This window comes from Carcharodon carcharias, chromosome 14 (genome assembly GCF_017639515.1).
Source record: "Carcharodon carcharias isolate sCarCar2 chromosome 14, sCarCar2.pri, whole genome shotgun sequence".
In the NCBI taxonomy this organism is placed as follows: Eukaryota; Metazoa; Chordata; class Chondrichthyes; order Lamniformes; family Lamnidae; genus Carcharodon; species Carcharodon carcharias.
In genome coordinates this window covers 65,444,422-65,471,558 of record NC_054480.1, presented here as the reverse complement: position 1 = coordinate 65,471,558, position 27,137 = coordinate 65,444,422, and the positions used below count along the sequence as shown (strand labels likewise).

The 27,137-nt window shown below is 44.3% G+C and overlaps 1 protein-coding gene across 1 annotated transcript in view; it reads right to left on the bottom strand.

The window, feature by feature from the left end:
- LOC121287539 (solute carrier family 12 member 5-like) overlaps window positions 1-27,137 on the bottom strand; it is a 426,506-nt gene that overhangs the window by 88,899 nt on the left and 310,470 nt on the right. The gene's annotated exons all lie outside the window — the stretch shown is intronic.

The following is a 27,137-nucleotide window of genomic DNA, read 5'->3' as shown; positions in this document are numbered from 1 at the left end:
GAGAACATGGCTCACCCCCACGTTTACAAGGACAGTTAGGAATGGGCAATAATTTCTTGTTTGCCAGTGATGCCCACATCCTGAGATTGAAAAAAATCCTGATCTGTGGGTAATATTGTACTCCTCTAGCCATCTTCTTGTAGCATTATTAATGGAGATATCCACAAGATGGAATATCCCTGTTCTTATTACCAGAATATTGATGCATAAAACAAGAGTCTGGACAGCAATTAGAGTTAAACAGTCAGCAATAATCTAGAGCAGTCTTCATGTGGATCAGACTCCCAATGAAAATAATCAAGGATACTTGAACATAAAAGACGTAGGGTGGAATAGTCCCAGATTTGCACAAAGTGCAGTAGCGGGCAGGTAAAATGTCGTTTTACCCATCTTGAGGCGTGGGACAGGTTTTGCTGAACCAGTTGGTCTTTTTCTGTCCATCAATTTTGTGTGCTCATAACTTCGTATAGATTGTACCTAGGAGCTTGCTGATCTGTACAGTTTAGCTATTCCCACTAAATTCTCAGGAGAGTTTGGTTAAATAACTGAGATATCCTTTAACTAGATATCCATAAAGAAAATCTCTAAACAAAGCACATTGTGTTAGCTCAGACTGCAGCAGTTCTTTCACCTTTTTCCAGCGGCCAGCGTGGTGACACTGCAAAGTCAGCTTCTGCAGCATACCTTTGCAACATGTCCTAAATATTATTTGAGAAGCCATCATCAACGCACAGAATCATTTTCATACATTAGAGCATTACAATCAAGTCCTTCTCAAGGTCAAAATCAGTAGACTATTATTTCATTGCATTAATCATCAAAGTCAAACTGTCACCTTTCTCAAAGCACTTCTGTGTGAATTAAATCACTGAATAAAGTTAACAAATGATTACAGCTCAAGGGTTCTCATTAAAAAAATTATTCTAATACAAGTCAATATGCTTTTTCCATTGATATATTGGACCTGTTAATCAAAGTTAGGAAAAGAGTGATGTGTGAGAGAAGGAGCAGTTTTTTGGGGGGGTGGTATCAGGGTTGAATTTTTAAATGTTGGAATTGGGAGCAGAGGTGGGTGGGCCTGCAATTGGTATGCTGGCCACTTGGCACCATGGTCCTGACCCTGAGCCATTTTCAGAGAGGCCAAGTCAGGGTTGGAACTGTCTCATGCCTGCAGTTGACGGGTAGCCAATTGAAGTCAATAAAATATGATTTATTTAAGGGGCATATTAAGCCCTATTCCCATGCCGGCTGGGATTTCCAGTGGGCATGCAGGTAGCCCACGGAAGCCTGCAACATGTTTAAGCCAAGTTGGTGGTCTCAGATTGGGAATGGAGGACCTTCCTGCACCTTTAATAGTCTCCAGGCCACAGCTGTGGCCACTAGCCGTCCTGTGAAGGAGTTGACCCTCCATAATTGCGGCCAGGTAGGTATAGCCATTTTAAATATAAAAAAAAACTTACCTGGCCTTCTCTTTCTCTTTCTCCATGTTCAGATTGCAGCTGCCACCTTGGCTGGCAGGTCTGCTGATCTCTGAGTACTGGAAGGGCTTTCGTTGGTGTACATGCCTGCTCTTTGGCCTTTAATTGTTGAATCTTTAAAAATACTGATTGGGTGTGTCCGGAACATGCCATGCGGGTCTGGACCTGGAAATGGTTCCTATGCCAGGTTCCTGACCCTGGAATAAAACTTTGGCTGCATGTATTCGCAGGGACTCAGGGAGCCCCGCAGAAAAGCTTTATAAAGGCAGTGGGACCAAATAGTTGTGGCAGTCAATACCAGGAATCCAGCCACAACAACCTGGATGCAGGGCAGCGAAAAGTTCGATGGCCTCACACAAGTGGTCAACATCAGTAAATGCATTCTCACATGCCTTATCCCATCAACTGTACCACTAGCCTCACACATCGTTCAGTGCACCACAATCCCATTGCTTACTTGCTAACCATCTTGATCAATCGCAATTCATACTTAACATTCATTGGTCCCCTTTGTCTTCACATACTTAGCACTGCAGCAAGCCTCACACCCATATTTCACAGCTTGCACTCACTGCCAGCTATTCAATCATGACAGCCACATTACCCAAACATATTACAACACACTCACAGGCACATTTCCCTCTCCCTTGCAGCAGAAAGTGGCATGTTACAGGATGCAGCAGGAGCTCCCAGCTCCTCCTCATTCCCTGAAGGAGATGGTGTTCTCCATCATTGGAATGACCATGATTGAGGCTGTGGTCAGTAGCAGGGGTGAAAGCAGCAATGACAACAGTATGCTCATACCTAATTCTCTTTCTCATGTCCCACTCCACCCCACCCCACACCCACCCCCCCCCCACCCCATTGCACACTCTTCTAATTTACAAACTGCAGGTGATGTAAGAACACACCTCTTGCTTTACCCTCCCCTTATCACAATCCTGTCCTGCCTTTTGCTTTTCTCCAAGAAATGAAACCTTTGTGGGTAGTTGTGGAGGAGCAAGAGGTAGAAGAGCAGGATGACAATGATGAAGGGGAAATACTGTCCCTCACAGCTACCAGCTAGGATACCGTCACCGCGTGTAGTTGGGAAGATAGATTGGAGGTGGGATCTGCACATGGAGAGACACCACGCATGAGTGGCCTGCAGCCAGCACAGAGGATAAGAGTGGCACAGGTGCCAGCTTCCCAGAGAACGAGATCACATACGAAATCTACGGCTGGACTCAGATGAGAACCTTAATGTGGCAGCCCACAGAAGAAGGCTGATGGGTATGCATACGGAAATGCTTGGTGCATTGACAGGCCTGCCAGAAAGCCAATGGTCAATGTCAAGGAGAATGGAAGATTCTAGCATTAACTTGGCACGGGGCTTTGTGCAGAGCTTGGAACCTATACTTTCCAGCATGGATGGTGGCCAACTACATGAGATCATTCACAGAAGCAACTATGAGGCAGTGTCTGATGGCTGATGTCTTTGCTTGCACTGCATCACAAGTAGAAGCCACCCAAAGTCTGAGTGCTGTAGTGGAAGCTCAGACTGAAGTCATGCAATCTCAGCTTGCTGCCATGCAAGCTCAGACTGTCCCACCTTCGCTGCGGATACCAGTGTTCGCGGGTACTTGCAGGGACTTACTGAAATCCAGCAATTTGTCCTTCCTCAGATTACTATGATTACTGAGACACCACCCTAGGGAATGGCAGTGGCTCCATGGAATCGACTGCCCTCTCTGAATATCAGCTTGTGGACTTCCAGCACTGCCTCTCTGCCAGTGTCTGTGCTGTTGCCTGTAAGCCAGCCAGCTAGGCTGCTGTGGCCTTTGCCAAGTTCAATCTGATGCCAGTCCTTTAAGACTCAATGATGGAGATTGTCCTGAAAGGCCATCTGCAGCCTCCCCCAATGAAGGTCAGCAGTCTCCCATGAGCCATGATGTATCAACTAGGGTAGCATGGTGTAGGAAAACTAGGACAGACAAAGAAACATGGAAGAAAGGCACTAAGGGAATGCACAAAAGTAATCAGCTGACATTTAAATGCAACATGGCATGATTTGATCCGTAAATTCTGTTTGGAATTTTTATTTTGTGCTGGCTTTTATTTTTGCATTCTGACAAAACAGATGCTGTGATGATCTGTGATAGAGGGAAGGGAAGTTATGGATCTGTTGGTGAATAGGGGTTTGGGTTGTGTTTACTGCTTTCACAGTTGAAAGGGTCAATTATGGATAGCTTGGTCAGAAAGGGGCTGTGTTGGTGGTCTCCTTTCCTCTTCCTTTCTCCTCTTCCTCAGCTGGTCATTGTATAACTGATGGCAAGGACTGTGCTTCCATGATGGTGAGGTTATGCAGCATACAGCAAACCACCACAAATTTTGATGCTCACTCTGCTGAGCACTGCAGGCCTCCTCTCAAGCTGTCCAAGCAGCAGGAGGACTGTTTAAGCACACCAACAGTTTGCTCAATCACCCTTCATGTGGCAGCAAGGCTTTCATTTATTTGCATGCTGTCCATGTGTACAGGGATTGCACACTGGAATCACATTATCAAAGTTTAGCCCTCGCTGTCCAATAGTCACCCTCCAGTTTGTCATGGTGACTCAAATTTAGATAGCACAGCAGAATGTGTCACAGGATGAAGGCTTCAAAACTACCTGCCAGGATACTAGGCATTGGCCTGCATGATTTGCTGTGCACAAGCTGGAGATTGAGGGGGTATCTCAGAGTTGACATTCTGTGCCCTCAAAGTGATGTGCACGCAAGCAATAGCACCCTGCACCATGGGGAAATCTGCAATCATTGTAAAACTGCATGTTTGCTCTGCCAACTTATTTCTAACAAGAGACTGAAATGTATTGAGCTCTCTTTGAACATGGATTGCAAACTGGGAGATGTTGCAAATATCGCCTGCTCCTGGCTGGAAGGAGCCAGACACCTAACAGTTCACGGCCATGATCGCTTTCATAGGAACTGGTCGTGCTGACCTTGCCTGCTCTGAGGTTGCAGTTGTGGCTGCATTAGGTAGCCTATTTTAGTAAGGGCATCCTTACTGAACTGCAGACACATTGTTCCTCACTCAGGGAGGAGAATCACACCCTGAACACCTGGGGCAGATATGGCCTTCTGCTGACAGCCTTTCTCCCTTTCCTCCCCGTTCCAACAGCTTGTACTGCTCTGTGTCACCTTTGCTCATTCATATCCCTGTCATGTTGAAGTCCAAGGGAGATGCCAGCCAATTGCAACCATGTCCATGAGCAAGTGGCATTTTCAACAACCTTAAAGTCAGTATAAAGTCCTTTTGCATATGTCACACCATTCGTGTAGACTTCAGTAACAATAGATAATCCTGGAAACTACCAAACACGTGTTTATTCACAGCAAGAGTCAACAGAAATCAATCAGCAACTAAACTGAAAATAGTAAATTATCCCTTTAAATAGTGGGGATGGGAAGGGTGGTGCTTGCTGCTGCTGAATGTTTGTTCAGCTGTGCAAGATTAAGAGAAGGCAGTAGCTGAAGCATTGAGTTTATATGCTGATTGACATCACTCGCAGCCTATTTTACATACTGCTGGCAGAAGTTCACTGTGTGCGCGCTAACTGGCATTTGGCGTGGTTAGCATCAGAATAGTGCATGGGTCCCGTGGATGCCGTTTTGGAGGCAAAATGGTACTTTTAGTGCCAATGAGCAGGGTGCTATGAAGCTTAGTTTCACAGCAGGTGTCTTTGTTCAAGATAATGATCGCTGCAGAACTTTTTTGAAATAATGACAACAGATTCTTTGTTTGGACACTGGTTTCTAATGGATATATAATAGTTTTCCCTTCAAGATTTCTTGCACCATTTGTATTTCCAATGACATGTTTAGCTGAAAATGATTGACATGGACTGAAATAGCAATGTTGGAAATATTAATTTTGAATAATCCCTGTGACCACAGTTTCTTACTAATTACCAGGCTTAGTGATTAAGCCGGGAACTTACATTTGTTTAAACTATAATAACTGTGCTGCGCATTCATCAACAATCGGGGATCCATTAAAAAACATTTAGAAGAACAACCATCTATCATAAAGTATATATATGATTTGGACTGAAATGAAGACGGCTCCATGATCTTTGCAATTCAGGTCGTGAACTATTGAAGATAAAGCTTTTATGCTGACTGACATTTCAATCCTCTTGCAATTCATTTCTAGTCTTTAAATTACAGGTCATTTTAACCCAATGTCATTAATTTTGTTGTTAATATAATTGCTGTTCACAAAACATTTGCTGATCTGCTGAAAACCAATTGAATTTTTCTTTGAATGATAAATTGCACATATACCAATTCAGCAAAAGCTTTGTAAGGAGAGACTTAGATCAGGAAATTCCAAATAAACTTTCAGTTAATAATATTGTTGAGTGTAATAGAGGTGAGCTTCAGGTTGAAAGGATTTGAACATCTGCTAATATATAGATGATTAACCAGCTTCATCTTTGATGGAAACTCCATTGACCTGTTATTAGGTAAAAAAAAATTAACTCCTTTTAGAATGTCATTTGAATAGCTCAGAAAATATAGGATGTCCTTGAAATCACTCTGCTAAATCAAGCACTCACGAATTGTAGATCTGTCCAAAAAGACTAAACACTTCTACAGAATACAGAATATTCATTCATTGGCTATTACCACTGAATTAACAAGCAAATTACTATTCAGCCATTTAATGGCTTCCTTCTTACGCTACATAGGCCCTGGTTTTGTGGTTGTAATGATAGTGAAACTCTCAGTGTTTGCCATCATTACAATTGTGAAACTGACCACAACTTCTGGTGTTCGCACATGTGCAGTAAAGCTTGGAAATTGAGAAGTTGTTGTCAGTGATTCTCTGCTCCCCTGCAGGGTGTCCAGTTGGGATCCCTGAAAGTAGAAATATTTAGAAATCACTGAACCAAGGAGATCCTCCCTCTTATGCTGCTAAACCACAACCCCCTCCAAAAATGTCATGTTTTGTTGAGGTGAAACTAGATTTTGTGGTGTACTAAGTCATAATTACTGCTGAGCAACCTCTACAGCCTGGGGAAACTAATTTTTACTGATGTAACATCAAGTTTTTCCATTATGATAAAAATTCCAATGTTTTCTAATGTATTTTTTTTAAAAGAATGTTCATGATATCTTGGTTTCTAATGCATGTGCCTCAGTCTACCCCAAAATGACCATGGCACTATGGTGCAGGGGGCCATTCAAGTAGAGGGAGTAAAAAGGAATGTAGTTATAGTAGTAGTAATAAAGAGGGAAAAATCGGAGCATGTGAGAAAATTAGCAAGAATTATAAAAACTGACAGTAAAAGCTTTTACAAGTATATAAAAGGGAAAAGAATAACAAACGTGAGTGTTGGTCTCTTAGAAGGTGAGATTAGGGAATTAATAATGGGAAACTGGGGAATTAATAATGGGAAACGAGGAAATGGCAGAGACTTTGATCAATTATTTTTTTATCTGTCTTCACAGTAGAAGATATAGAAGACATCCTAAGAATAGTAGAAAATCAAGAGGCAAACGGAAGGGAGGAAGTTAAAGCAATCATGATCACTAGAGTAAAATTACTAGGAAAATTCATGGGACTAAAGACTGATAAATCCCCTGGACCTGACAGCCTGCATCCTAGAATCTTAAAACAAGTGACTTTAGAGATAGTGACTGCAGTCGTTGTAATCTTTCAAAATTACGTAGATTCTGGAAATGTCCCAAGTGTTTGGAAGACTGCAAAAATAACACCTCTATTCAAGAATGGATGGAGACAGAAAACAGGAAACAATAGGCCAGCTAGCTGAACATCTGTCACTGGGAAAATGTTAGAATTTATTACAAGACATTTAGAAAATCACAATACAATCAGGCAGAATGTGATTTTTCTGAAAGGCAAATCAAGTCTGACAAATTTATTAGAGTTCTTTGAGGATGTAACAAGCAGATTGGACAGAGGGGTCCAAGTAGATGTGGTGTCATTGGATTTCCAAAAGGCATTTGATAAGGTGTCTGCAAAGGTTACTGCACAAAATAAGAGTTCATGGTATTGTGGTGGAAGGTGGAGGGTGAGGCAGTGGGTAGGGTGGGTGGTGTAATATATTAGTAATATATTAGTGCAGATTGAGGATTGGCTAACTAACAGAAATCAGAGTCAGGATAAATGGATCATTTTCAGGTTGACAAACTGTAATGAGTGGAGTGCCACAGGGAATTGTGCTGGGGCCATAACTATTTATGATCTATATTAATGATTTGAACAAAGGGGCCTACTTGGCAGCCACATTTGTTGATAATACAAAGAAAGCAAGTCGTGAGGAGTCTATAAAGCATCTGAAAAGAATTATAGACTGGTTAAGCGAATGGGCAAAAATTCGACAGGTGGAGAATAATGTAGGAAAACGTGAGGTTGTCCATTTTGGCAGGAAGAATAGAAAAACAGAATATTATTTCAATGGAAAGAAACTGCAAAATGCTGCAGTACAGAGGGATCTGGGAGTCCTTGTACATGAATTACAAAAAGTCAGCATGCAGGTACAGCAAGTAATTAGGAAGGGAAATGGAACGTTGGCATATATTGCAAAGGGGATGGAGTATAAAAGTAGGGAAGTCTTGCTATAAATGTACATGGCATTGGTGAGGTGACACCTAGAATGCTCTGTACAGTTTTGGTCTCCTTACACAAAAAGGGATATACTTGCATTATAAGCAGTTCAGAGAAGGTTCATTATGCTGATTGCTGGGATGAAAGGATTGTCTTATGAGGAAAGTTTGAGCAGGTTTGGCCTATAGTCACTGGAGTTTTGGAGAATGAGAGGTGAGCTTCTTGAAACAATTAAGATTTTGAAGGGACTTGACAGGGTAGATGCTGAGAGGCTGTTCCCCCTCATGAGGCAATCTAGAACTAGGGCACAATTTAAAAAATAAGGGATCTCCCATTTAAGAAGGAGATGGGGAGAAAGCTCTTCTTTCAGAGGGTTGTTAGTCTGTGGAATGATCATTGAATATATTCAAGGTTGAGATGGACAGATTTTTGATCTACAAGGGAGTTAAAGGTTTTGGGGGGAAAGGCGAGAAAGTGGAATTAAGGCCACAATCAGATCAGCCACAATTATATTGAACAGAAGGCAGGCTCAATGGACTGAATGGCCTACTCCTGCTCCCATTTCTTATCATCTTATGATCTTTATTTTGCTCTCTGTAAAATTCATTAAAAAGTCAAAGAAAAACCAATGCATTTAACTTTCTGGTTTGCTGTATGCGAGAATTCTTTAATGTGATTGGCTACCTACCCTACTTGATGACATCACTGTTGCTGGACTCCTGAAGAATTCCTTGACCTAGTGGCACATTCAAATTAATGTTTTGAAATGTAAAATCCACACTACCAATATCACTAGATCTTTGAAGGCAGCTTTCGAGATCAATGGCAAGATTTCTTTTCTATATCACAGGCCAGCGTTGCCTGGTAATTAGCTGCATGGAAGTTTGATTCTGCTGAGGGTGCAGGGCTTGGTAATTTTGCTTCCTATCCCCAGTGAGTACAGCATTGTTGCCCACTACATATCTAGCCTTGGCCAGGAATAGGCCAGAAAAATGAAGACTAGAGCTTGAAGTTTAGATATAGCTTCAGTCCATTAGATGTGAATCTACTATTGTATAATGCAAAGGGACTTCAATATTTCTAGATCATCATCTATTCACGATGGAGATCGGGCTTCTGAAAGAAAGTCAAAGTCATCTTGGTTGCTCATTGATTAGAAAGAATATGGGGTAAGGTCTCCATTGTTTCACCAATGATCCAACGTACTGGTAAGTGCTTTTAACCGGCTAAGAAAAGAGATAGAGTAGGATGAGGGCAGGAATCAGGATCATTTGGCAGGACAGCATGAGGAGCATAATGTCTTTGCTTCATTGTCCAGGCAGCAAAAGGAGAAGCTGGCACAAAGCTGGGGAATTATTCAGAAATCGGAAGATCTAAAGGATCATTCAGATGTTGCTGGGTCACATTGTTTTATTTTAGAAATCACTTCAACATGCCGCTTTGTCCCTACTTAAAGCTATTAGGGCATTAACATATAGGGTTTATAAGATTATGAACAAAAATTACTGCACAATGATCTTGGATTGTTTATCTGAACGACTAATAAGGTGCTAGTTTGCTATATGATGGAAGACTGCTGTTGAATGAGCCACAACTGCAATCAGCAAGGAATCAATGCATCTCCTTCATCCCAACAAAGTTCTGTTGAAGGGTCATGAGGACTCGAAACGTCATCTGTGCTCTTCTCCACCGATGCTGCCAGACCTGCTGAGTTTTTCCAGGTATTTCTGTTTCTGTTTTTATTTTGTATTTCCAGCATCCACAGTTCTTTGCTTTTATCAAAGATCTTACACTTGGTATTAACTGCAGTTGCTCTGGGATTTAAAACCACTCTCCATTTCAGCACCAGGAATTATGCATTAGTGTTGAACTGTAATTTCAACCGACTTCACGTCTGAAAGAACTGTTAGACCATATATTAAGATTCATTAACGAATTGCTATGCTTATTTCACAGAGTGCCAGCTTCTCAAAAATGGATTACAAATAATTAGGGTGAACATGCTTTTTTATTTTACTCTGCCTATTCCTGTTTGTTTCTTGGGTATATTTTTCATCATTAGCACTATAGGCTGCTAATGATTTTGTCATGGGTATATTATTTTAGAGAAGACTCTGAGATAAATTTCAGCCTCTGACACATGGGCCATAATCCAGTGGAGTGAATTGTCCATCCCCTGCTGAATCTGCCTGGTTACTGCTGATTTCAATGGAATGAAAATTAGATTCCATAATTAGTGGGAGGCCTCCTTTGCCAAATTATTGCCCCATTTAGTGAAGATGAACATTATCCTCATGGGCAGAATTTTGAGGTGGGTGAGCGGGCACGGTCGGCAGGACCTGGAGCAGCCAGGGAACGGCCCGGCATTGGCAATCGAACCCCGACCGTGATATCAGGCTGGCGGGCCAATGAAGGCCCGCCGAGTGTGAAACGCAGCTCTTCACTGATCAGGAAGGGCTGAGCAGGGACGGGGGCCTGGTTGCGATTGGACCCAGCGGCCGGTTTAAAAATGGCCCAAGCAGCCACAGAAAGGCTGCCATGGCAGGATGTCTGTTCTGCGGAGTCGAGTGTGACTGGAGGTGCCAGGCGGGAGGGCAGGTTGAGTAGGCGCTTGCCCTCCCCGCTTTTCGGATGAGTCCCTCGCTGTCCTGCTGGGGGAGGTGGCTGCCAGGAGGGACACCCTTGTCCCCAGAGATGGAGGGGGGCTACTTGCACCTCACTAAGGGGGCGTGCGAGGAGGTCGCGGTGCTGGTGAGCAGTCATAAAATGGTGGGGCACACATGGGTGCAGTGCCAGAAGCGGTTCAATAAACTGCTGATCTCAGGAAGGATGAGTATCATGTTGGCATGGGCCAGTGTGCAGAAGTGTTAAGGTCATCCCCCCATGGACCTCAGGGATGCTAGAGTTTGAGTGTCAACTATCATTGACACTGGAGCTGGCCAAGGGGGTGAGCATTCACTGCTTGGACTGTGTGCATTGTGGTTCAAGGGCCATGACTCGGATGTGCCCTGTGAGGTGTTCCTCAGCTGGGGTTGGCCAGGCTGCCATGGTGCTTCAGGCAGAGAGTGGACTAATCAATGCTCCTCTGTCCTTTCAGGAGAAGACGAGCCATAACCAGGCAGAAAGGGCATGTACAGGCAGAGGCCAGCCCAACCTCTTGCTGCTCAGCAGGTTTGAGCAGGATGCCCTTGATTTCGAGAGCCGGCATGCTCCCCATGCAACCTGGTGTGGGTACCAGATGACGGTAAGAGAGCAGTGCACGGAGGTGAAACTTTCAGATTGTGCAAACGTTCTTGTGTAGTCACTTCATTGATGGGAGCCTCGAACCTGGATTCCCCATTGATCATTGAAAGGTGATGGCACCATGATGCAGATCTCTAAAGTTTCACCAGGGTGCTTGGCATGCACAGTGAAAGTGTGGTGACATGTCCTTATTCTCCATTTTAGGTTCACCAGCATGGACTCGCTCTCTGGACCCTGAAGGGTCACCCCTGACGCTGGAGGACAACTGAGCTTCACTTGCACCTGCGTCACACCCTCTTTCAGAAGCAGGCGCCAGGGCAGATACCAGAACCTCCTTGGGCATTAGATTGGTGGCTAGAATGTTGGTGCACATTGGTGAGGTCACTGCACACACATTTGAGGTGCAGACAGAGGCAGGGAATGCTCAGGGCATCAGCAGTTGGAAGACTTCTGAGGACCAGGACGATACTCAGTCGAAGGCAGATGATGAGCCTCTGGAGTCGTCCGTTAGGTGGCAGATGCTGGTTGTCCAGTGGGATGTGTGGGAGGATCTAGCAGAGATCCATGAGGGTCTGCAAGTTATGGTCTCCACTGTGGGGGAGTCCACTGCGTTGACTCTCATGGCTGAGTGCACAGCCTCCTCCATTGAGAGAGTGTTGACTCTCATGGAGAGGCAGCTCCAGGGACAGAATCAGGGGTTCCTAGGGTTGCACTCGGATCTGCAAGCCCTCACACAGGCAATGACCTCAGGTGGTCAGTGTCAGTCTGGGAGATGGATAAGGCACCCAGTATCCCAGCTAGATGCTCGTCCATCAGTGGTGAGCAGGGAGGTCCAGAGCGATCTCACATTGACACATGAGCTGCTTTTGTCTCTGCGGGCTCTTCTCAGGGTGCTCTGGATGATGGCAGCTGCAGCTCCTCCACCCGTCTGCAAGAATTGTGGCCTCTGATGAGGCTGTGATGGCTGGGGAGATGCCAGCCGTGGCACTGGCTGCTCCCTCCCAGGCGGGGTCAGCACAGGCTCCACTGACCAGAGGACCACCACTAAAGTCATTAAGGCCAACAAGAGATCAGAGTCAAAAACAGAATTACCTGGAAAAACTCAGCAGGTCTGGCAGCATCGGCGGAGAAGAAAAGAGTTGACGTTTCGAGTCCTCATGACCCTTCGACAGAACTTGAGTTCGAGTCCAAGAAAGAGTTGAAATATAAGCTGGTTTAAGATGTGTGTGTGGGGGGCGGAGAGATAGAGAGAGAGAGAGGTGGGGGGGGGGCGGTGGTGTGGTTGTAGGGACAAACAAGCAGTGATAGAAGCAGATCATCAAAAGATGTCAACGACAATAGTACAATAGAACACATAGGTGTTAAAGTTAAAGTTGGTGATATTATCTAAATGAATGTGCTAATTAAGAATGGATGGTAGGGCATCAGAGTCAGCAGCTGTCTCCAATGCCGATGACAGCGGGGGGTGGAGGGGGGAGTACTAAGACATAGCACTCGCAAACCTAAGTTCAAGGCACCATGAGCACGAGAGAGACATTTCATGGGTGATTTTCTATTCATTTATGTTTGATTTATATGTCCGCTGTTGTGGAAATCAACACCAGCAATTGTAATGGCATAATGATTTCAATGTGACGATAACATTAAAGTTGTTTTGGTTCTGATTCACTTTTCTTTCTTTTTGGCGCAGGGTATGCCTCAATGTAATGCTGGACTTGAGTGACTGGGTACTTTATTACACAGACATCGAGTGGAATTTAGGTGCAAATGAAAGGGTCATTTCAGACATCCGGGATGGAGGCTGGCATGAGGTGAAAGCAGATCTTTGGCAGCCTAGCTGAAGGAGCGTTGGATCAAGTCATCCCTGGTGTTCCTGCCTCCCTGGAGGTTACTGAGGTCTGGCTCCATGCCCTCAGCATTCTCCTCACCATGCTCCTCTTCTGACTCACTACTGGACTCATCCTCTGTACCATAGAATCATAGAACACTACAGCACAGAAAACAGGCCATTTGGCCCTTCTAGTCTGTGCCAAAATATTATTCCGCTAGTCCCACTGACTTGCACCCAGTCCATAACCCTTCAGACCTCTCTCATCCATGTATCTATCCAATTTATTCTTAAAACTTAAGAGTGAGACCTCATTCACCACGTCAGATGGTAGCTCGTTTCACACTCTCACCACTCTCTGAGTGAAGAAGTTCCCCCTAATGTTGCCCCTAAACATTTCCCCTTTCACCCTAAAGCCATGTCCCCTCGTGTTTACCTCTCCTAATCTAAGTGGAAAGAGCCTACTTGCATTTAATCTGTTTATACCCCTCATAATTTTGTAAACTTCTATCAAGTCTCCCCTCATTCTTCTACGCTCCAAGGAATAAAGTCCTAACCTATTTAATCTTTCCCTGTAACTCAACTCCTTAAGACCCAGCAACATCCTAGTAAATCTTCTCTGCACTCGCTCAATCTTACTGATATCCTTCCTGTAGTTAGGCGACCAGAACTGCACACAATACTCCAAAATTGGTCTCACCAATGTCCTATACAACCTCTGTAGCCTGTGCAGCTGCGTCAAGGTCCTCTTCCTCCAGCCACCTTTGCCAGTGCCAGATTGTGGAGAGCGCAACATGCAACCACTATCAGTGAAACCCATTTTGGGGGGTATTGTAGTGCACCTCCTGAACAGTCCAGGGATCCTAAGCATATCTTGAGAAGACCTATGGTCCTCTCTATCACTGCCATTGTGGAGGTATGACTCCTATTATAATGCTGCTCTGCCTCTGTTCTGGGGTGGCATAGAGGTGTCATGAGCGGATAGCCCTTGTCGCCCAGCATTCATCCATCCAGTCGGGCTGGAGCACTAAAGAGCCTCAGCGCCTGGGGAGTGTCTGAGGATATAAGCGTCATAGGAGCTGCCAGGGTACCTTGCACAGACTTGCAGAATCTGCATCCTGTGGTCACAGACTATCTGCATGTTCATGGAATGGAAGCCCTTCCTGTTGATGAAGGCACCCGGCTGACCCCCCCGGCGCCTTGATGGCCACATGTGTGCAGTCAATGGCACCTTGGACTCGGAGGAACCTAGCAATCGCTGCAAAGCATCCAGCTCGCTCAGCCTGGCTGGCCTCATCAATATGGAAATGAATAAAGGTCAATACCCACCTGAACAGATCTTCTGTCACCAGCTTGATGCAACTGTGGACAGCTGATTGGGAGACTCCACAAAGATCACCCACTAACCCCTGGAAAGAGCTGGAGGCATAGAAGTTGAGGGCCACTGTGACATTCAGAGCCCCTGGATTGGGGTGTCCACCCACAAAGTCGGAGCTGATCTCAGACCCAATCATCTGAGAAAAGGAGTTCACTCTGTCCCTTGAGAGGCGGAGCCTCCTTCAGCATTGCACCTCAGACAAATTGAGATAGCTGCATCATTGCCTGTAAACCCTGGCAGCAGGATAGTGGTGTCTTCTGCAGCCCCTTCCACCTTGGACTTCCTGCTGGCCTTGCCCCCCTTGTGCCTGCGCCTCTCCTCCCACAGGTCCCTCCCCTGGAAGCTGCACAGGGACACCAGGCCTTCTCTCCCTCCTGCACCCCCCTGTTCCTCCTCAGAGAGGTGCCACCAGCAGAGACCACAATCTCCATTTACAGGGTAAGGGAAGGCTGTCTGATACCCAGAAGTTTCCACACAGTCTGAATCCTCCAGGGGCCTTGGAGGCACCAGGAGACCTGAAATGAAGCCTGGAAATGCTAACAATGAAGCCCCGAACAGAGATGAACCTACCACACACCAATAAGTCACCAGCAACAAACTATGTACCAAACACCCCACTACTAACACTGGCAATGCTGCTCACCCCTTTCATCCCACCCGTGGATGAGATTTTTGAAATTGTCGGCTGGCCACCTGCCCGTTTCGCCTGTGCGGCTCTGGCACCTGTTTGCACCCACCGGGTGAAATATCGCGCGAATGACATCGGGACACTCACCTGATGTCATCACGCACTATTTTACACTCGAGCGTGTCAGGGGCCACCCACACATAGAGCAAAAGATTCTGCCCCATTTCTTGATAGGGGAATTTCAGCTGCTTGCGAATTGAAGACACTGTCTTTATGAGTATTTGGTAAGCTTTAATTTTATCTGGAGAGGGGGTATATAGAAATAATGCTAGCATCATTTTTTATGACAAAAGCATATTAGATGGATGCAATCTGTGATTTAAGCAAACTTTACCCTGTTAAATACATTTTCCATGAAGATTGTCTCTAACTCTAGCAGTCACAGCTAAGTTTTAAAGAAAAGAGCTCAAGATTGTAGTGTGTGAATTCTCTAGTAATTTATTTTATCATAAGTGTGACCTTAACTATATGCGTAATTATTAATAACACTAATCATCATATATGTGTAATTATTGATAATAATAGTTATCATGTATACTCACTTCCTATGAAAGGCAATAAATGTCTTGAACCCTATTATCTTAAGATAATATAAATGATCTTGAGGAATTATTTATAAACTTGGAAGTAAGAACAACCATTCTCTAACAGCCTGGCTATGACTCATCACATAGTGAGATCCTTTGCTTTGGCTTGTGTACTATGAAATCTTTTGTTCCAAACTATTTCTCCTGTTCATTCCCATTTCTTTCCCTCTCCCAGGAAATGAAATGTTTCTCCCCTTACTTTGCATCCCTCTACATAGGTACAGCCTCCCCTTTGCTCTTTGCTTTCTCTCAGTTACCAGGTTGTGATTGAAAACAACAATGATGGACCATGGATGTGAATCCACAGTCAGTTGCTCTGGACAACATCTGTGCCATCATCCAATCCATCTTGTTGAGTTCTTAATTTCGATGAGCCTGTCAGGGATGCACGATCACATACGTTGCAGTAAGCAATCTTGCTCATGTCCAAGGTCTGGCTATCAGGGCCTGCTATCTCTATAATTTCAACAAGTCCTGCTACCCTCACAGACCTCTGCGCTGCTCCAATTTGGCTCCTTGTGCATTCCAATTTTCATTGCACTGCCATTAGTAGCATTGCCTTTAGCTGCTTAGACCCTAAGTGCTGGAGTTCCCTCCCTAACCTCTCGGCTTCTCTGTCTTTCTCTCCTCCTTTCAGACACCCCTTAAAACCTCTCTTTGACCACCGATTCTAATATCAAACTCGGTCTTCCTCTCCACAGATGCTGTCAGACTTGCTGAATTTTTCCAGATATTTCTGTTTTTGTTTCAAGATTTCCAGCATCTGCAGTACTTTGCTTTTATCTTAGTGTTTAATTGACTGCCACTTCTCTTCCAGGAATGCCTGTCTTGAAGAAGTACTGCTCTTCTCTCTGACAGGATTTCCGCTTGTCTCTTTTGCCCTGTTCACCTTCATTGCTTTCCATTTCTCTCCTGGTGTTTGACAAGGTGTTTACTAAAACTTGCTTTCACAGCCATATTTCCTTCCTCAGTGGACATCTTTTAGCTAATATCACCACCGTCAACACCCCTTTGTCCTTTTGTCTATGACATCTTTGGCAATCTTTTCTTTGCCTCCACCTATCACTGGCCCTTTATCCATTTCCACCTGTCCCACACCCCCTCTAACAGCTTATATTTCACCTAATTTCTATTTTTCTTTAGTTCTGATGAAGAGTCATACAGACCTTGAAATGTTAACTCTGTCTCCCTTTCAACAGATGCTGTCAGACCTGCTGAGTTTTTCCAGCTATTTTTGTTTTTGATTCTAACATCTCCTTAGATGACTTGATGTCAAATATTGTTTGACAATGCTTCTTTTCTAAATTACCTTGGGATGTTTTAAGACGTTAACGGTGGTATTTAAATGTAGGTTGTTGTTGTTGGGCAGATCTAACTTATGAGAAAAAGTAACATTCAGTGTGTTGAAGAAAAGATAGCGACCACAACAACTGACATTTACCAGGTGATCACTGAGCTAGAACACTGCCCAGGTGTTGAGACCTGAACAACAATAAAAACAACTTGTACTTATATAGCATCTGTAAACAATAAAATGCTCGTAGGAGCTTCAGGCAGCTGAAGGCACGGCCATCAATGGAGTAATTAAAATCAAGAATGTCCAAGAGGCCTGAATTAGATGAGTACAGATGTCTTGGAGGTTTGAGAGGCTGGAGGGGATAGCAGAGGTATGGAAGGGTGAGGTCTTGGAGGGATTTGAAAATAAAGATGAGAATTTTAAAAATCAAGAGATTGCTCAATGGGGAACCAACGTAGGTCAGCAAGCACGGAGGTGATGAATGAATCAGATCAGGACACAGGCAGCAGAATGATGTAAAGTTTATGGAAGATAGAAAGTGGGAGGCCTGTCAGGTGTGCATTGAATAAGTCAAGCCTAGAGGTAGCAATGGCATTGATAAAGGTTCCAGCAGCAACTGTGCTGAAGCAAGCAACTGGTGATGTTGCGGCAGTGGAAGCAGGCGGTCTTAGTGATGGCTTGGATCTGTGGTCAGAAGCTCAACTCTGGATCAAAAATGACATCAAGGTTGCTGACAGTTTAGTTCAGCTTTAAACTGCTGTCAGGGAGAGGGATGGAGTCAGTGACCAAGGAACACAGTTTGTGGTGGGGACCAGTGACAATGGCTTTGGTCTTCTCAATATTAAGTTGGAAGAAATCTCTGCTGTTCCAGGACTGAATGTCGAACAAGCAGTCTGACAATTTGGAGACAGTGAGGAGGCCGAGAGAAGTTGTGGTGAGGTAAATCTGGATGTAGTCAGCATACATGACTTTGACACCAGCTAAGATTAAGTAGCTGCCAAGCCTGGCCTGAGATAGCTGGAAATACGGGCACTAAAGTTAGACTCAGTGAACCAAGGATTAAAAATGGAAAAATATCAGCCAGTGTTCCTGCTTCTGATTGTTATCTGGTATCTCCTGTTAGAAAGTAGGGCAGATGTGGATGTTGAGTGAGAACAGAATCAGACTTTGGCCCACATAGTCTGACACTCAGGGTCTTAATTCACATAGGAAGAATAATTACTTTGGTGAGGCATTGGCACCCACGAAACTGTAACCAACATGGGCCAGTGCCTCCAGTAAAAGGCTCAGAGAAAAACTGATGACGAAAACTCTTCAGCACAAAAAAGTTTAAGAGGACACTTGATGGGGGTGTTCAAAATCAGGAATGGTTTTAATAGAATAAATAAGAGGAAACTGTTTTCAGTGGTAGAAGGGTTGGTAACCAAAGGACACATTTCTAAAATGATTGGCAAAAGAACTAATGGTGACATGAGGAAAGTTTTTTATACAGCGAGTTATTGTGATCAGGAAAGGGTGGTGGAAGAAGATTCAATAATAACTTGCAAGAGTAAGAATTTTAAAATCAAGGTGTTGCTTGACCATGAGCCAATGTAAGTCTGCACGCACGTTAGCTATATATTACTTGTTGTTTATGACATGCTATATTTTACAGTGCACTTAATAGTTAGCAGCCATCACAATTTAACCAAAACACCAATGTTAGGACAGAATTCCCCAGTCCCGCCAGTAGTGGACTTCGTGGCTGGTGGAAGCAGAAAATTCAGAGAGAAGTCAAAAGTCAGAATCCCACTGGCAGGAAAACAAGTCAGAATTTACCCCTCAACACTTTCATTGTGGGCTGAATGTGGGTTGGATTTCCTGCTGACCCATGACGGGAAACCCATCTGCATGCATTAACATGTCATGAATACTCATTAAAAATGCAACTCACCAAGTCATGCTCCTGTTCCTAATTACGTGCCCCGCCAGCGGGAAATTAGACCGATCCCATTTGTGACAGGATATAAGTGGTGTGCAGCAGTCCACCCTCACTTCACTTGTGACTTTGAGGTGATTGCAACATTCAGTGCTCCAGGCCCTCAGTGACACTAGCGATAACCCATACTGGTGGGGATACATGCTTAGGCTGCTCATTGTGGGTGTCTCGGGTATTCAGCTGGGCTACTCACGCTGGTGTCTCAGGTGTTGAGCAGGGCTGCTCACGGTGGATGCCTCGGGTGTTGAGCTGGGCTGCTCACGGTGTGTCTCGGCTGTTGAGCTGGGCTGCTCATGATAGGTGCCAGCATGGTGACTGGGGTGGGGGGAAGTGGATGATGGAGAGATGAGGGTGAAGGGGTATGGTGGGGTTGCTGGGGGGCATGATGGCAGACAGAGGGAAGATTGGAGATGGGGAAGCTGCAAAGCGAAGTGGGGGTGGATGGGATTCGAACTGCATGAATGCGAGCAGACGCATGCAGACTCTGGAATTGGAAAGTGGGGGGTTAGTGTGGCACATGATGGAAGGGTTACACATAGACTCATGAGTGTTGTCGGCAGGAGGGCTTGCACAAGAGGCACAGTTTGCACAGAGACTCGTGCAGGGGAAACGGTCTGTGTCCAGCCCTGAAGGAACTGGAGAGCTGAGTAAGACAGTCATAGTCCCTGGACTGGGGCAAAGTGGTCTGGCTGAGACGTTAAAGGCAGTGCTGGGGCTCTGTGGACCACTTAGTTGAGGTGAGAGATTAAGGCAGTCCTGGGGCTTCACAGGCCATGCTACAGGGCTATGCATGGCATGCAGGTCATCTTCCCACTCCAGGGAGGGGTCAGACCTGCATGGCCAATGGAGATCAGGCACAGTTTGGTGTGCAGGGTGCGGTTATAGTCTCACACTCGGGGGTGATGCGAGTGTCTAGCTCAGTACTGAGCTGCAGATGAGATGGTCATGGTCAGGGGAGGCATCTGCAGTCTGTAAATGGAGAAAACGTAATAAAGATCAGTGGGGGGGCGCGGATTTGAAGTTCTCGAGAGGGAGTCACGTCATATGGTACTGTGCACACAGCCTCAAGATGAGGAGGGATGCGGTCCACATGGGGCATGGGGACATCAACATTACTGCACTGGATGGCATTTCTTTGGTGGTTGCCCACGGAGTTGACCTCTGATCAGCTGCCTCCCAGACAGGTGAGTTGAGGCTGATGGACCTCCTGGATCCATTCCTGGGAAAAAGAACCTCCCAGTGTTGGTGGACACCTCGACTTCAAGCCTCCAGAGAGCCATGGATAAACCTTGGTGCGCTCTTTTTGTTCCTTGGGCCAATCTCTGGAACTTCCGACCACATAGCTAGGTTGCAGAGAGTGATGTCTGTGTTCGGGTGGTGTTTAAATATGGCAGCAGGAACTTTGACCTCATGAGGTGATGGCGGGTGGGCGGATAAATCAGTGCCCACCCCACCATGTGATTCAGCGAGCAGCTCGCCTATGCATAATTAATGAGGCTTCATGCAGAAGATCGGGCATGAGAATCCAACCTGCCGATCAGCGGGAAACTTGCCATTAATCCCGCCCGCCACCACACTTAGTCACCGGAATGGAAAATTCCACGCTTAGAATCAATTTGTTTTCTCCCCCTTTTATTGTCAGAAGTGAGGTTGAAGAAGGGGAGGGGGTTTAAGAAGATGGTTATCATGATGCTACCATTTAGCATTTCTAATAATGGGGAATAATGCTCAGACAATTGGAGGTCTTTTGGAGGTGGGTTAGGATGGATGATTTTAGGAATCATCGTAGGTCTGATTTGTAATTCATGGATCAGATACAGAGTGAATGCAGTATAATTAGCTTGGCTTTTACTAGGTTTGATGGCAGTCTCATAAAATTGAAATTGTCTTTTGCAAATAAACTGCAACTAAGTGGGTTTTTTAACTTTTTGTCAGTAGAAAACAAATTGATTCTAACATTGATGTTTTAGGTAAATTGCGCTGGCTATTCACTGTTAAATGCACTGTAAAATATAATGTATCAGAAACAAGATGTAATGCATAGTTGACAGGCAGCTCATTCTGTGAATAGATATTAATACTTGTGACAATGAGGTAAAATGGTAGCTTGCATTAATACATCAAAAGGGCTATCAATGTGCTGTGGCTTTTGCTCTGTTGCAATGGATCATTAGCAGATGATCGAACAGACAGAGAGAAATTGGGTAAAGGTCACTTTGTCTCATTTAAATAAATTGGAAATGCTAAAACAGCTGATGGTGTATTTATTTGACCAACAACAGTAACAACAATTCTTACCTGCAAAGTAAACAAGATGGCACTTGAGCTGCCAAAGGTAGTGAGGCACTTCCAGCAAAGGCTATTTTAGTTTACAACTCTTTGGCAGGACCAGCCCTTAAAACAACATAATGTACAGTGGAAGGTATGTATTTTGATGATTTAAGTTCCGAGTCCAATAGTTATAAGCCAGTAAGGCACTTGTGTACTTAATGGTTGGTTTGGATATTCCGTATTTATTGTTGAATGCAGGGACTCCAGGAAGTTGTCACAAACAGTGACCATTAAACAATTTTGCATGTTGAATTGTTTTAATGTGCCTTCTGTAGAAATCAGCCAGTGACATAAATGGGGCAATTGCTACAGTAATTGTAACTGACTTCTGCATTTAAAAGATAGCTCTGCATTCTAAGTATCTTAGATTTAAGAAATACTCCAAGGTAAGCTTCTATGCTTCATTTATTCTAGAGATATCTTCATGCTTACGTAGTCTCATATTAAATTTTAGTCATTTATATTATGACTCATTTGAATACTTGCTTGCAATACTTGCCATGTTAATTGTTGCCCTGCAGATTAGAGATACCATCTGCACCTACAAAAAGAACTGCCATGGCTCCCACATAGCTCTGTTCAATACTTGTGACACTTATCGAGTTTTCCCAGCCAGTGAAAATGCGACAAGAGAATTGTAAGACTTGAAATCATTTTAATTCTGTTAAAAAATTAGATAATTTAAAAAATGCAACTAAATCACTCATGAAGGCCTTAATGGATATGAAAGTGCTACACAAGGCATTAAGCCAGCTGTAAAAGATGCAGTTATCAATCCTAATTGATTATGGAAGTGTCAGTGAAAGTCAAAGGGGAAAGTTTGGACAAGGTCCATTTTTGGGCACAGGAATCATAATGTCGATTACCAGTGCCAGGTCCTGCTGAGGCAGGCAGATTACAAATTTTGTGTTGCCTGCTCACCTAAATGATTCCAGCATGCAGCCCAGCACAGAACATGCAACTGACGAGCTGCACACTCAACAGGGGGTCCAGCAGCGTGAGTGGCTAACATGAAGTACAGCTAAGTTGGACCTCTTACTGACAGCCTGCCCTTCTTAAAGCGGAGCTGCACTCATGCAATAGGAACTGCTGCAATTGTCTCTGCTTGGAAAGAAAAGCACAGCAAATGAAGCAACAAGCAAGGGAGAGATTGTCTAGCTTCTCTGATGTGGTGTAGGAGGCATTAATGGTGGAGGTGCGAAGAAAGAAATACATTATGTTCCAACAGACAGCCATCAGACACTCAAGGCACTTGAGAAAGAAATAGGAGCATGTGGCAAGGGACTTCAATTCCCAGACTCTGGCCCCAAGGACTTGGCTGCAGCGCTGGAAAATGTTCAATGGCTGCACATGGATGGTCAAGGACAGTGAATGCATCTTCACATGACATTATGCTGCTCAATGAACCTCATTCCCACCACTCATTTATCAACAATAAGAACTCATGCCGAACATTTAGATACGCCATTCACCTTAACAATGCTGCCAGTCTCGCACTGATCTCTTGTTGCTTTCACAAACCTCCAGCTATTAGGCAATGGCAGGCACATTACCCAACCATATTGCAACACACTCACTGATATTATTTCCTCTTTCTTGCAGATCAAGATGGTTTATAACAGTAGGGAGCAGCAGAGAAACAGTGAGGGATAGGCACAGCTACATCAACTGAGCCCTCGGGAGGAGATAGTACTCTATATCATGGAGCTGTAACGAAGGATGTCAAAAAAATTATGATGCCAATGTGTTCCTGCCTATGTTTTCCCAAATCCCACCCCACCTTCATCCTACTTTCTAACATGGAGTTCAAGCTATAGATAGTGAGACTATGGACCTCTTGCTTTCAAACACACCCCTTCCCTCATCCAACACTCTCCATCTGCATTTCTGCTTTTAGCTACCCATGACATGCCAGCTGGCTAGCCAGTGCAGCCTCACGAGGAAGGGTGAGAGCTAAACCAGAGCTCTGATGAAGCAACACCACTGCTTGATTTGGTACTTGCAGCCATAGAACCATAGAAAAGTTACAGCACGGAATGAGGCCATTTGGCCCATCTTGTCCATGGCAGCCTGAGGACACCCAGGTGCCCTTTCTAATCCCACCTTCTTGCACCCGGCCCATAGCCCTGCAGCTTACAGCAGTTAATGTGCAGATCCAGGTACCTCTACCACCAACTTGGGCAGCGAATTCCAGACACCCACCACCCTCTGCGTAAAAAAGTTCTTCCTCATGTCCCCTCTACACCTTCTGCCACTTATCTATGTCCTCTGGTTCTAGAATTCTCCACCAAGGGAAACAATTTTATCCTGTCCACTCTATCTTTTCCCCTCATAATTTTGTACACCTCAATCAAGTCACCTCTCAGCCTTCTTTGTTCCAAGGAAAATAACCCCAACCTATTTAATCTCTCCTCGTAGCTACACTTTTCTAACCCTGGCAACATTCTTGTAAACCTCCTCTGCACTCTCTCCAGAACTATTACGTCCTTCCTGTAATGTGGTGACCAGAACTGCACACAATACTCCAGTTGTGGCCTCACCAGTGTTTTATACAATTCCAACATTATATCCTTATTTTTATAATCTATACCACTGCCAATGATGGAGAGCATTCCATATGCCTTCTTTACAACCTTGTCTACTTGAACTGCTGCCTTCAGGGACCTGTGTACTTGTATGCCAAGATCTCTCACTTCATTTACCTCTCTTAGTATATTCCCATTTATAGTGTAATCCCTGTAACTATTTGACCTCCCTAAATGCATGGCCTCACACTTCTCTATGTTAAAATCCATCTGCCACTTTACCGCCCACTCCACCAACCCATCTATATCGTTTTGGAGATTATGGCTATCCTCTACACTATCCACTACTCAGCCAATCTTTGTGTCACCTGCAAATTTCCCAATTGTGCCCCCCACGTTCACGTCCAAATCGTTAATATATAACACAAACAGCAAGGGTCCCAACACAGAGCCCTGTGGAACACCACTTGAGACAACTTTCCATTCGCAAGGGCATCCATCGACCATTACACTTTGTTTCCTGTTACAAAGCCAACCTTTTAACCAGTTTGCCACATTACCCTGAATCCCATGGGCTTTTACTTTCCTGACCAATCTGCCATGAGGGACCTTGTCAAATGCCTTGCTAAAATCCATGTACACAACATCAATTGCACTACCTTCATCAAACCTTCTTGTCACTTCCTCAAAGAATTCAATCAAATTTGTGAGGCAAGACTTTCCTTTAACAAATCCATGCTGACCATCCCTGACTAGTCCATGCCTTTCCACATGACAGTTAATCCTATCTCTCTAATTTGCTCACCACCGATGTGAGACTAACTGGCCTATAATTGTTTGGCATTTCCTTTGATCCCTTTTTAAACAATGGAACTAGGTTTGCATTTCTTCAGTCCTCTGGTACCTCCCCTGTATCTAGAGAAGATTGGAAAATCATCCCCAGAGTATCTGCTATCTCCTCCCTGACTTCCTTAAGCAGCCTCAGAAACAATCCATCTGGCCCTGGTAACTTTTTAACTTTCAAGGATTTCAACCCTTCGAGTACTTCCTCTCTCTTTATGACCATCCCGTCCAATATCTTGCAGTGTTCCTCCTGGACCACTATATCTACATCCTCCCTTTCCTTTGTAAACACGGAGACAAAATATTCATTCAAAACCCTTCCCATAGCCTCTGCTTCTACACACAAGTTTCCTTCTACATTTCTGATAGATTGCACTTTTTCCTTAATTAACCTTTTAGCATGAATGTATTGGTAAAACATGTTTGGGTTGGGTTATCTTTAACTTTACTTGCTAACCTTTTTTCATGCCCTCTCTTTGATTTCCTTATTTCCTTTTTTACTTTGTCCCTGCACTTCATATATTTGTCTAGGCTATCTGCAGTGCTTAGTTCTTTGTGCCTATCGTACGCTTTTTTTTTCTGTTTGATCTTCCCCTGTATTCCTCTAGACAACCAAGGGGGTCTAGATTTGGCAGTACCACTTTTATTTTTGTAGGGGACATGTCTACTTTGTACAATTAGGATCTCGCTTTTTAGTGCTTCCCACTGATATTCCACTGTTTTATCCTCCAGCGGTGCTGTCCGGGCCACCTCAGCCAAGTCCCTTCTCATTTCTGCAAAATTTGCCTTCCCCCAGTTCAAGACTTTTACTCCTGCCTTATCTCTGTCCTTTTCCATGGTAATGCCAAATCTGACTGAATTGTGATCACTGTCCCCAATATGGTCGCCAACTGTCACTTCACCCTCTTGCCCTTCTTCGTTCCCCAAGACTAGGTCTAGAATTGCATCTCCTCTCGTTGGGTTTGTCACTAATTGGTTGAAAACATTTTCCTGGACACACTGCATGAATTTTTCTCCCTCAGTGCCCCTTATATTGTTTGAATCCCAGTTGATATTAGGATAGTTGAAGTCTCCCACTATTATTGCCCTCTTGTTCTTACAAGCAGAAATTTGCCTACATATTTATTCTTCTCTCTATATATAGCCCATACACTCTGAGATACTTGGTACATTGGCAGGCCTGTCACAGAGCATCTTGTCACTGTCAAGGAGCATGGAGGAGTCTAGCTCAAACATAGCACGGGCATCGCACAGAACTTTGAGCCCATCCTTTCTAGCATGGAAATGGTGGCCTACTCCATCACAGCACTTGCAAAACTAGCTGTGATGCGGTGTCAGGTGGGCGATATCACACCTTCCAATGCAGCACAAGCAGAAGCCACTTAATGGCTAGAGTTTACTAACCCTGTAGGTGTTGGGTGTCATGGCGGGCGGGGAAGGGGTACAATATGGCGAGAAGACCAAATATCGGTTTCATGATGTCGTAAAACCAGCTGGCGATTGTCCGCTCTGCCCGTCAATGGCGGCCCACATTTCATACTGCCGCACATCAGGAGGCTAATTTCAATACTTTACAGAGAGGCTGCAAAGGGATATAGTCAGTTTAGGTGAGTGGGCAATAAGATAGCAGATGGAGTATAATGTAGGGAAGTGTGAGGTTATTCACTTTAATCTTGGAATAGAAAAGCAGAATATTTTTTAAAAGGTGTGAAATTTGTCAATGTTGATGTTCAGAGAGATTTGGGTGTGCTCAAGGAAGAACACTGAAAGTTAGTATGCAGATACAGCAAGCAATTACGAAAGCAAATGACATGTTGGCCTTTATTGGAAGGGGACTGGAGTACAAGAATAAAGACATACTGCTATAATTGTGCAGGGCTTTGGTGAAACGATATCCGGAATACTTTTGCAATTTTTGTCCGTACATTTAAGGAACAATATACTTGCATTGGAAGCAGTACAGAGAAGATGCATCAGGTTGGTCACTGGGATGAGAGGGTTGTGCTATGATGAAAGACTGAGTAAATTGAGACTATATTCCCTGGAATTTAGAAGAATGAAAGGTGATATCATTAAATCATTCAAGATTATGAAGGGGCTGGACAGGGTAGACACTGAGAGGTTGTTTCTCCTGGCTGGAGAGTGGGAGCGTCTTAAAATATGGTGTGTCCCTGAAGGAGAAAGTTGTCTCCTGGCAACTCTACTCTGGAAAACAAAAGGTCCTTTAGGCACCAAAATCAAGCAATATTTTGAGGAAGTATAATGGTTACTCTGGTCAACCTGCTATGGACATGGTAGGTAATGTGTAAAGATGTTTTGTACAGTTACTATCTTATCCCTTGATAAAG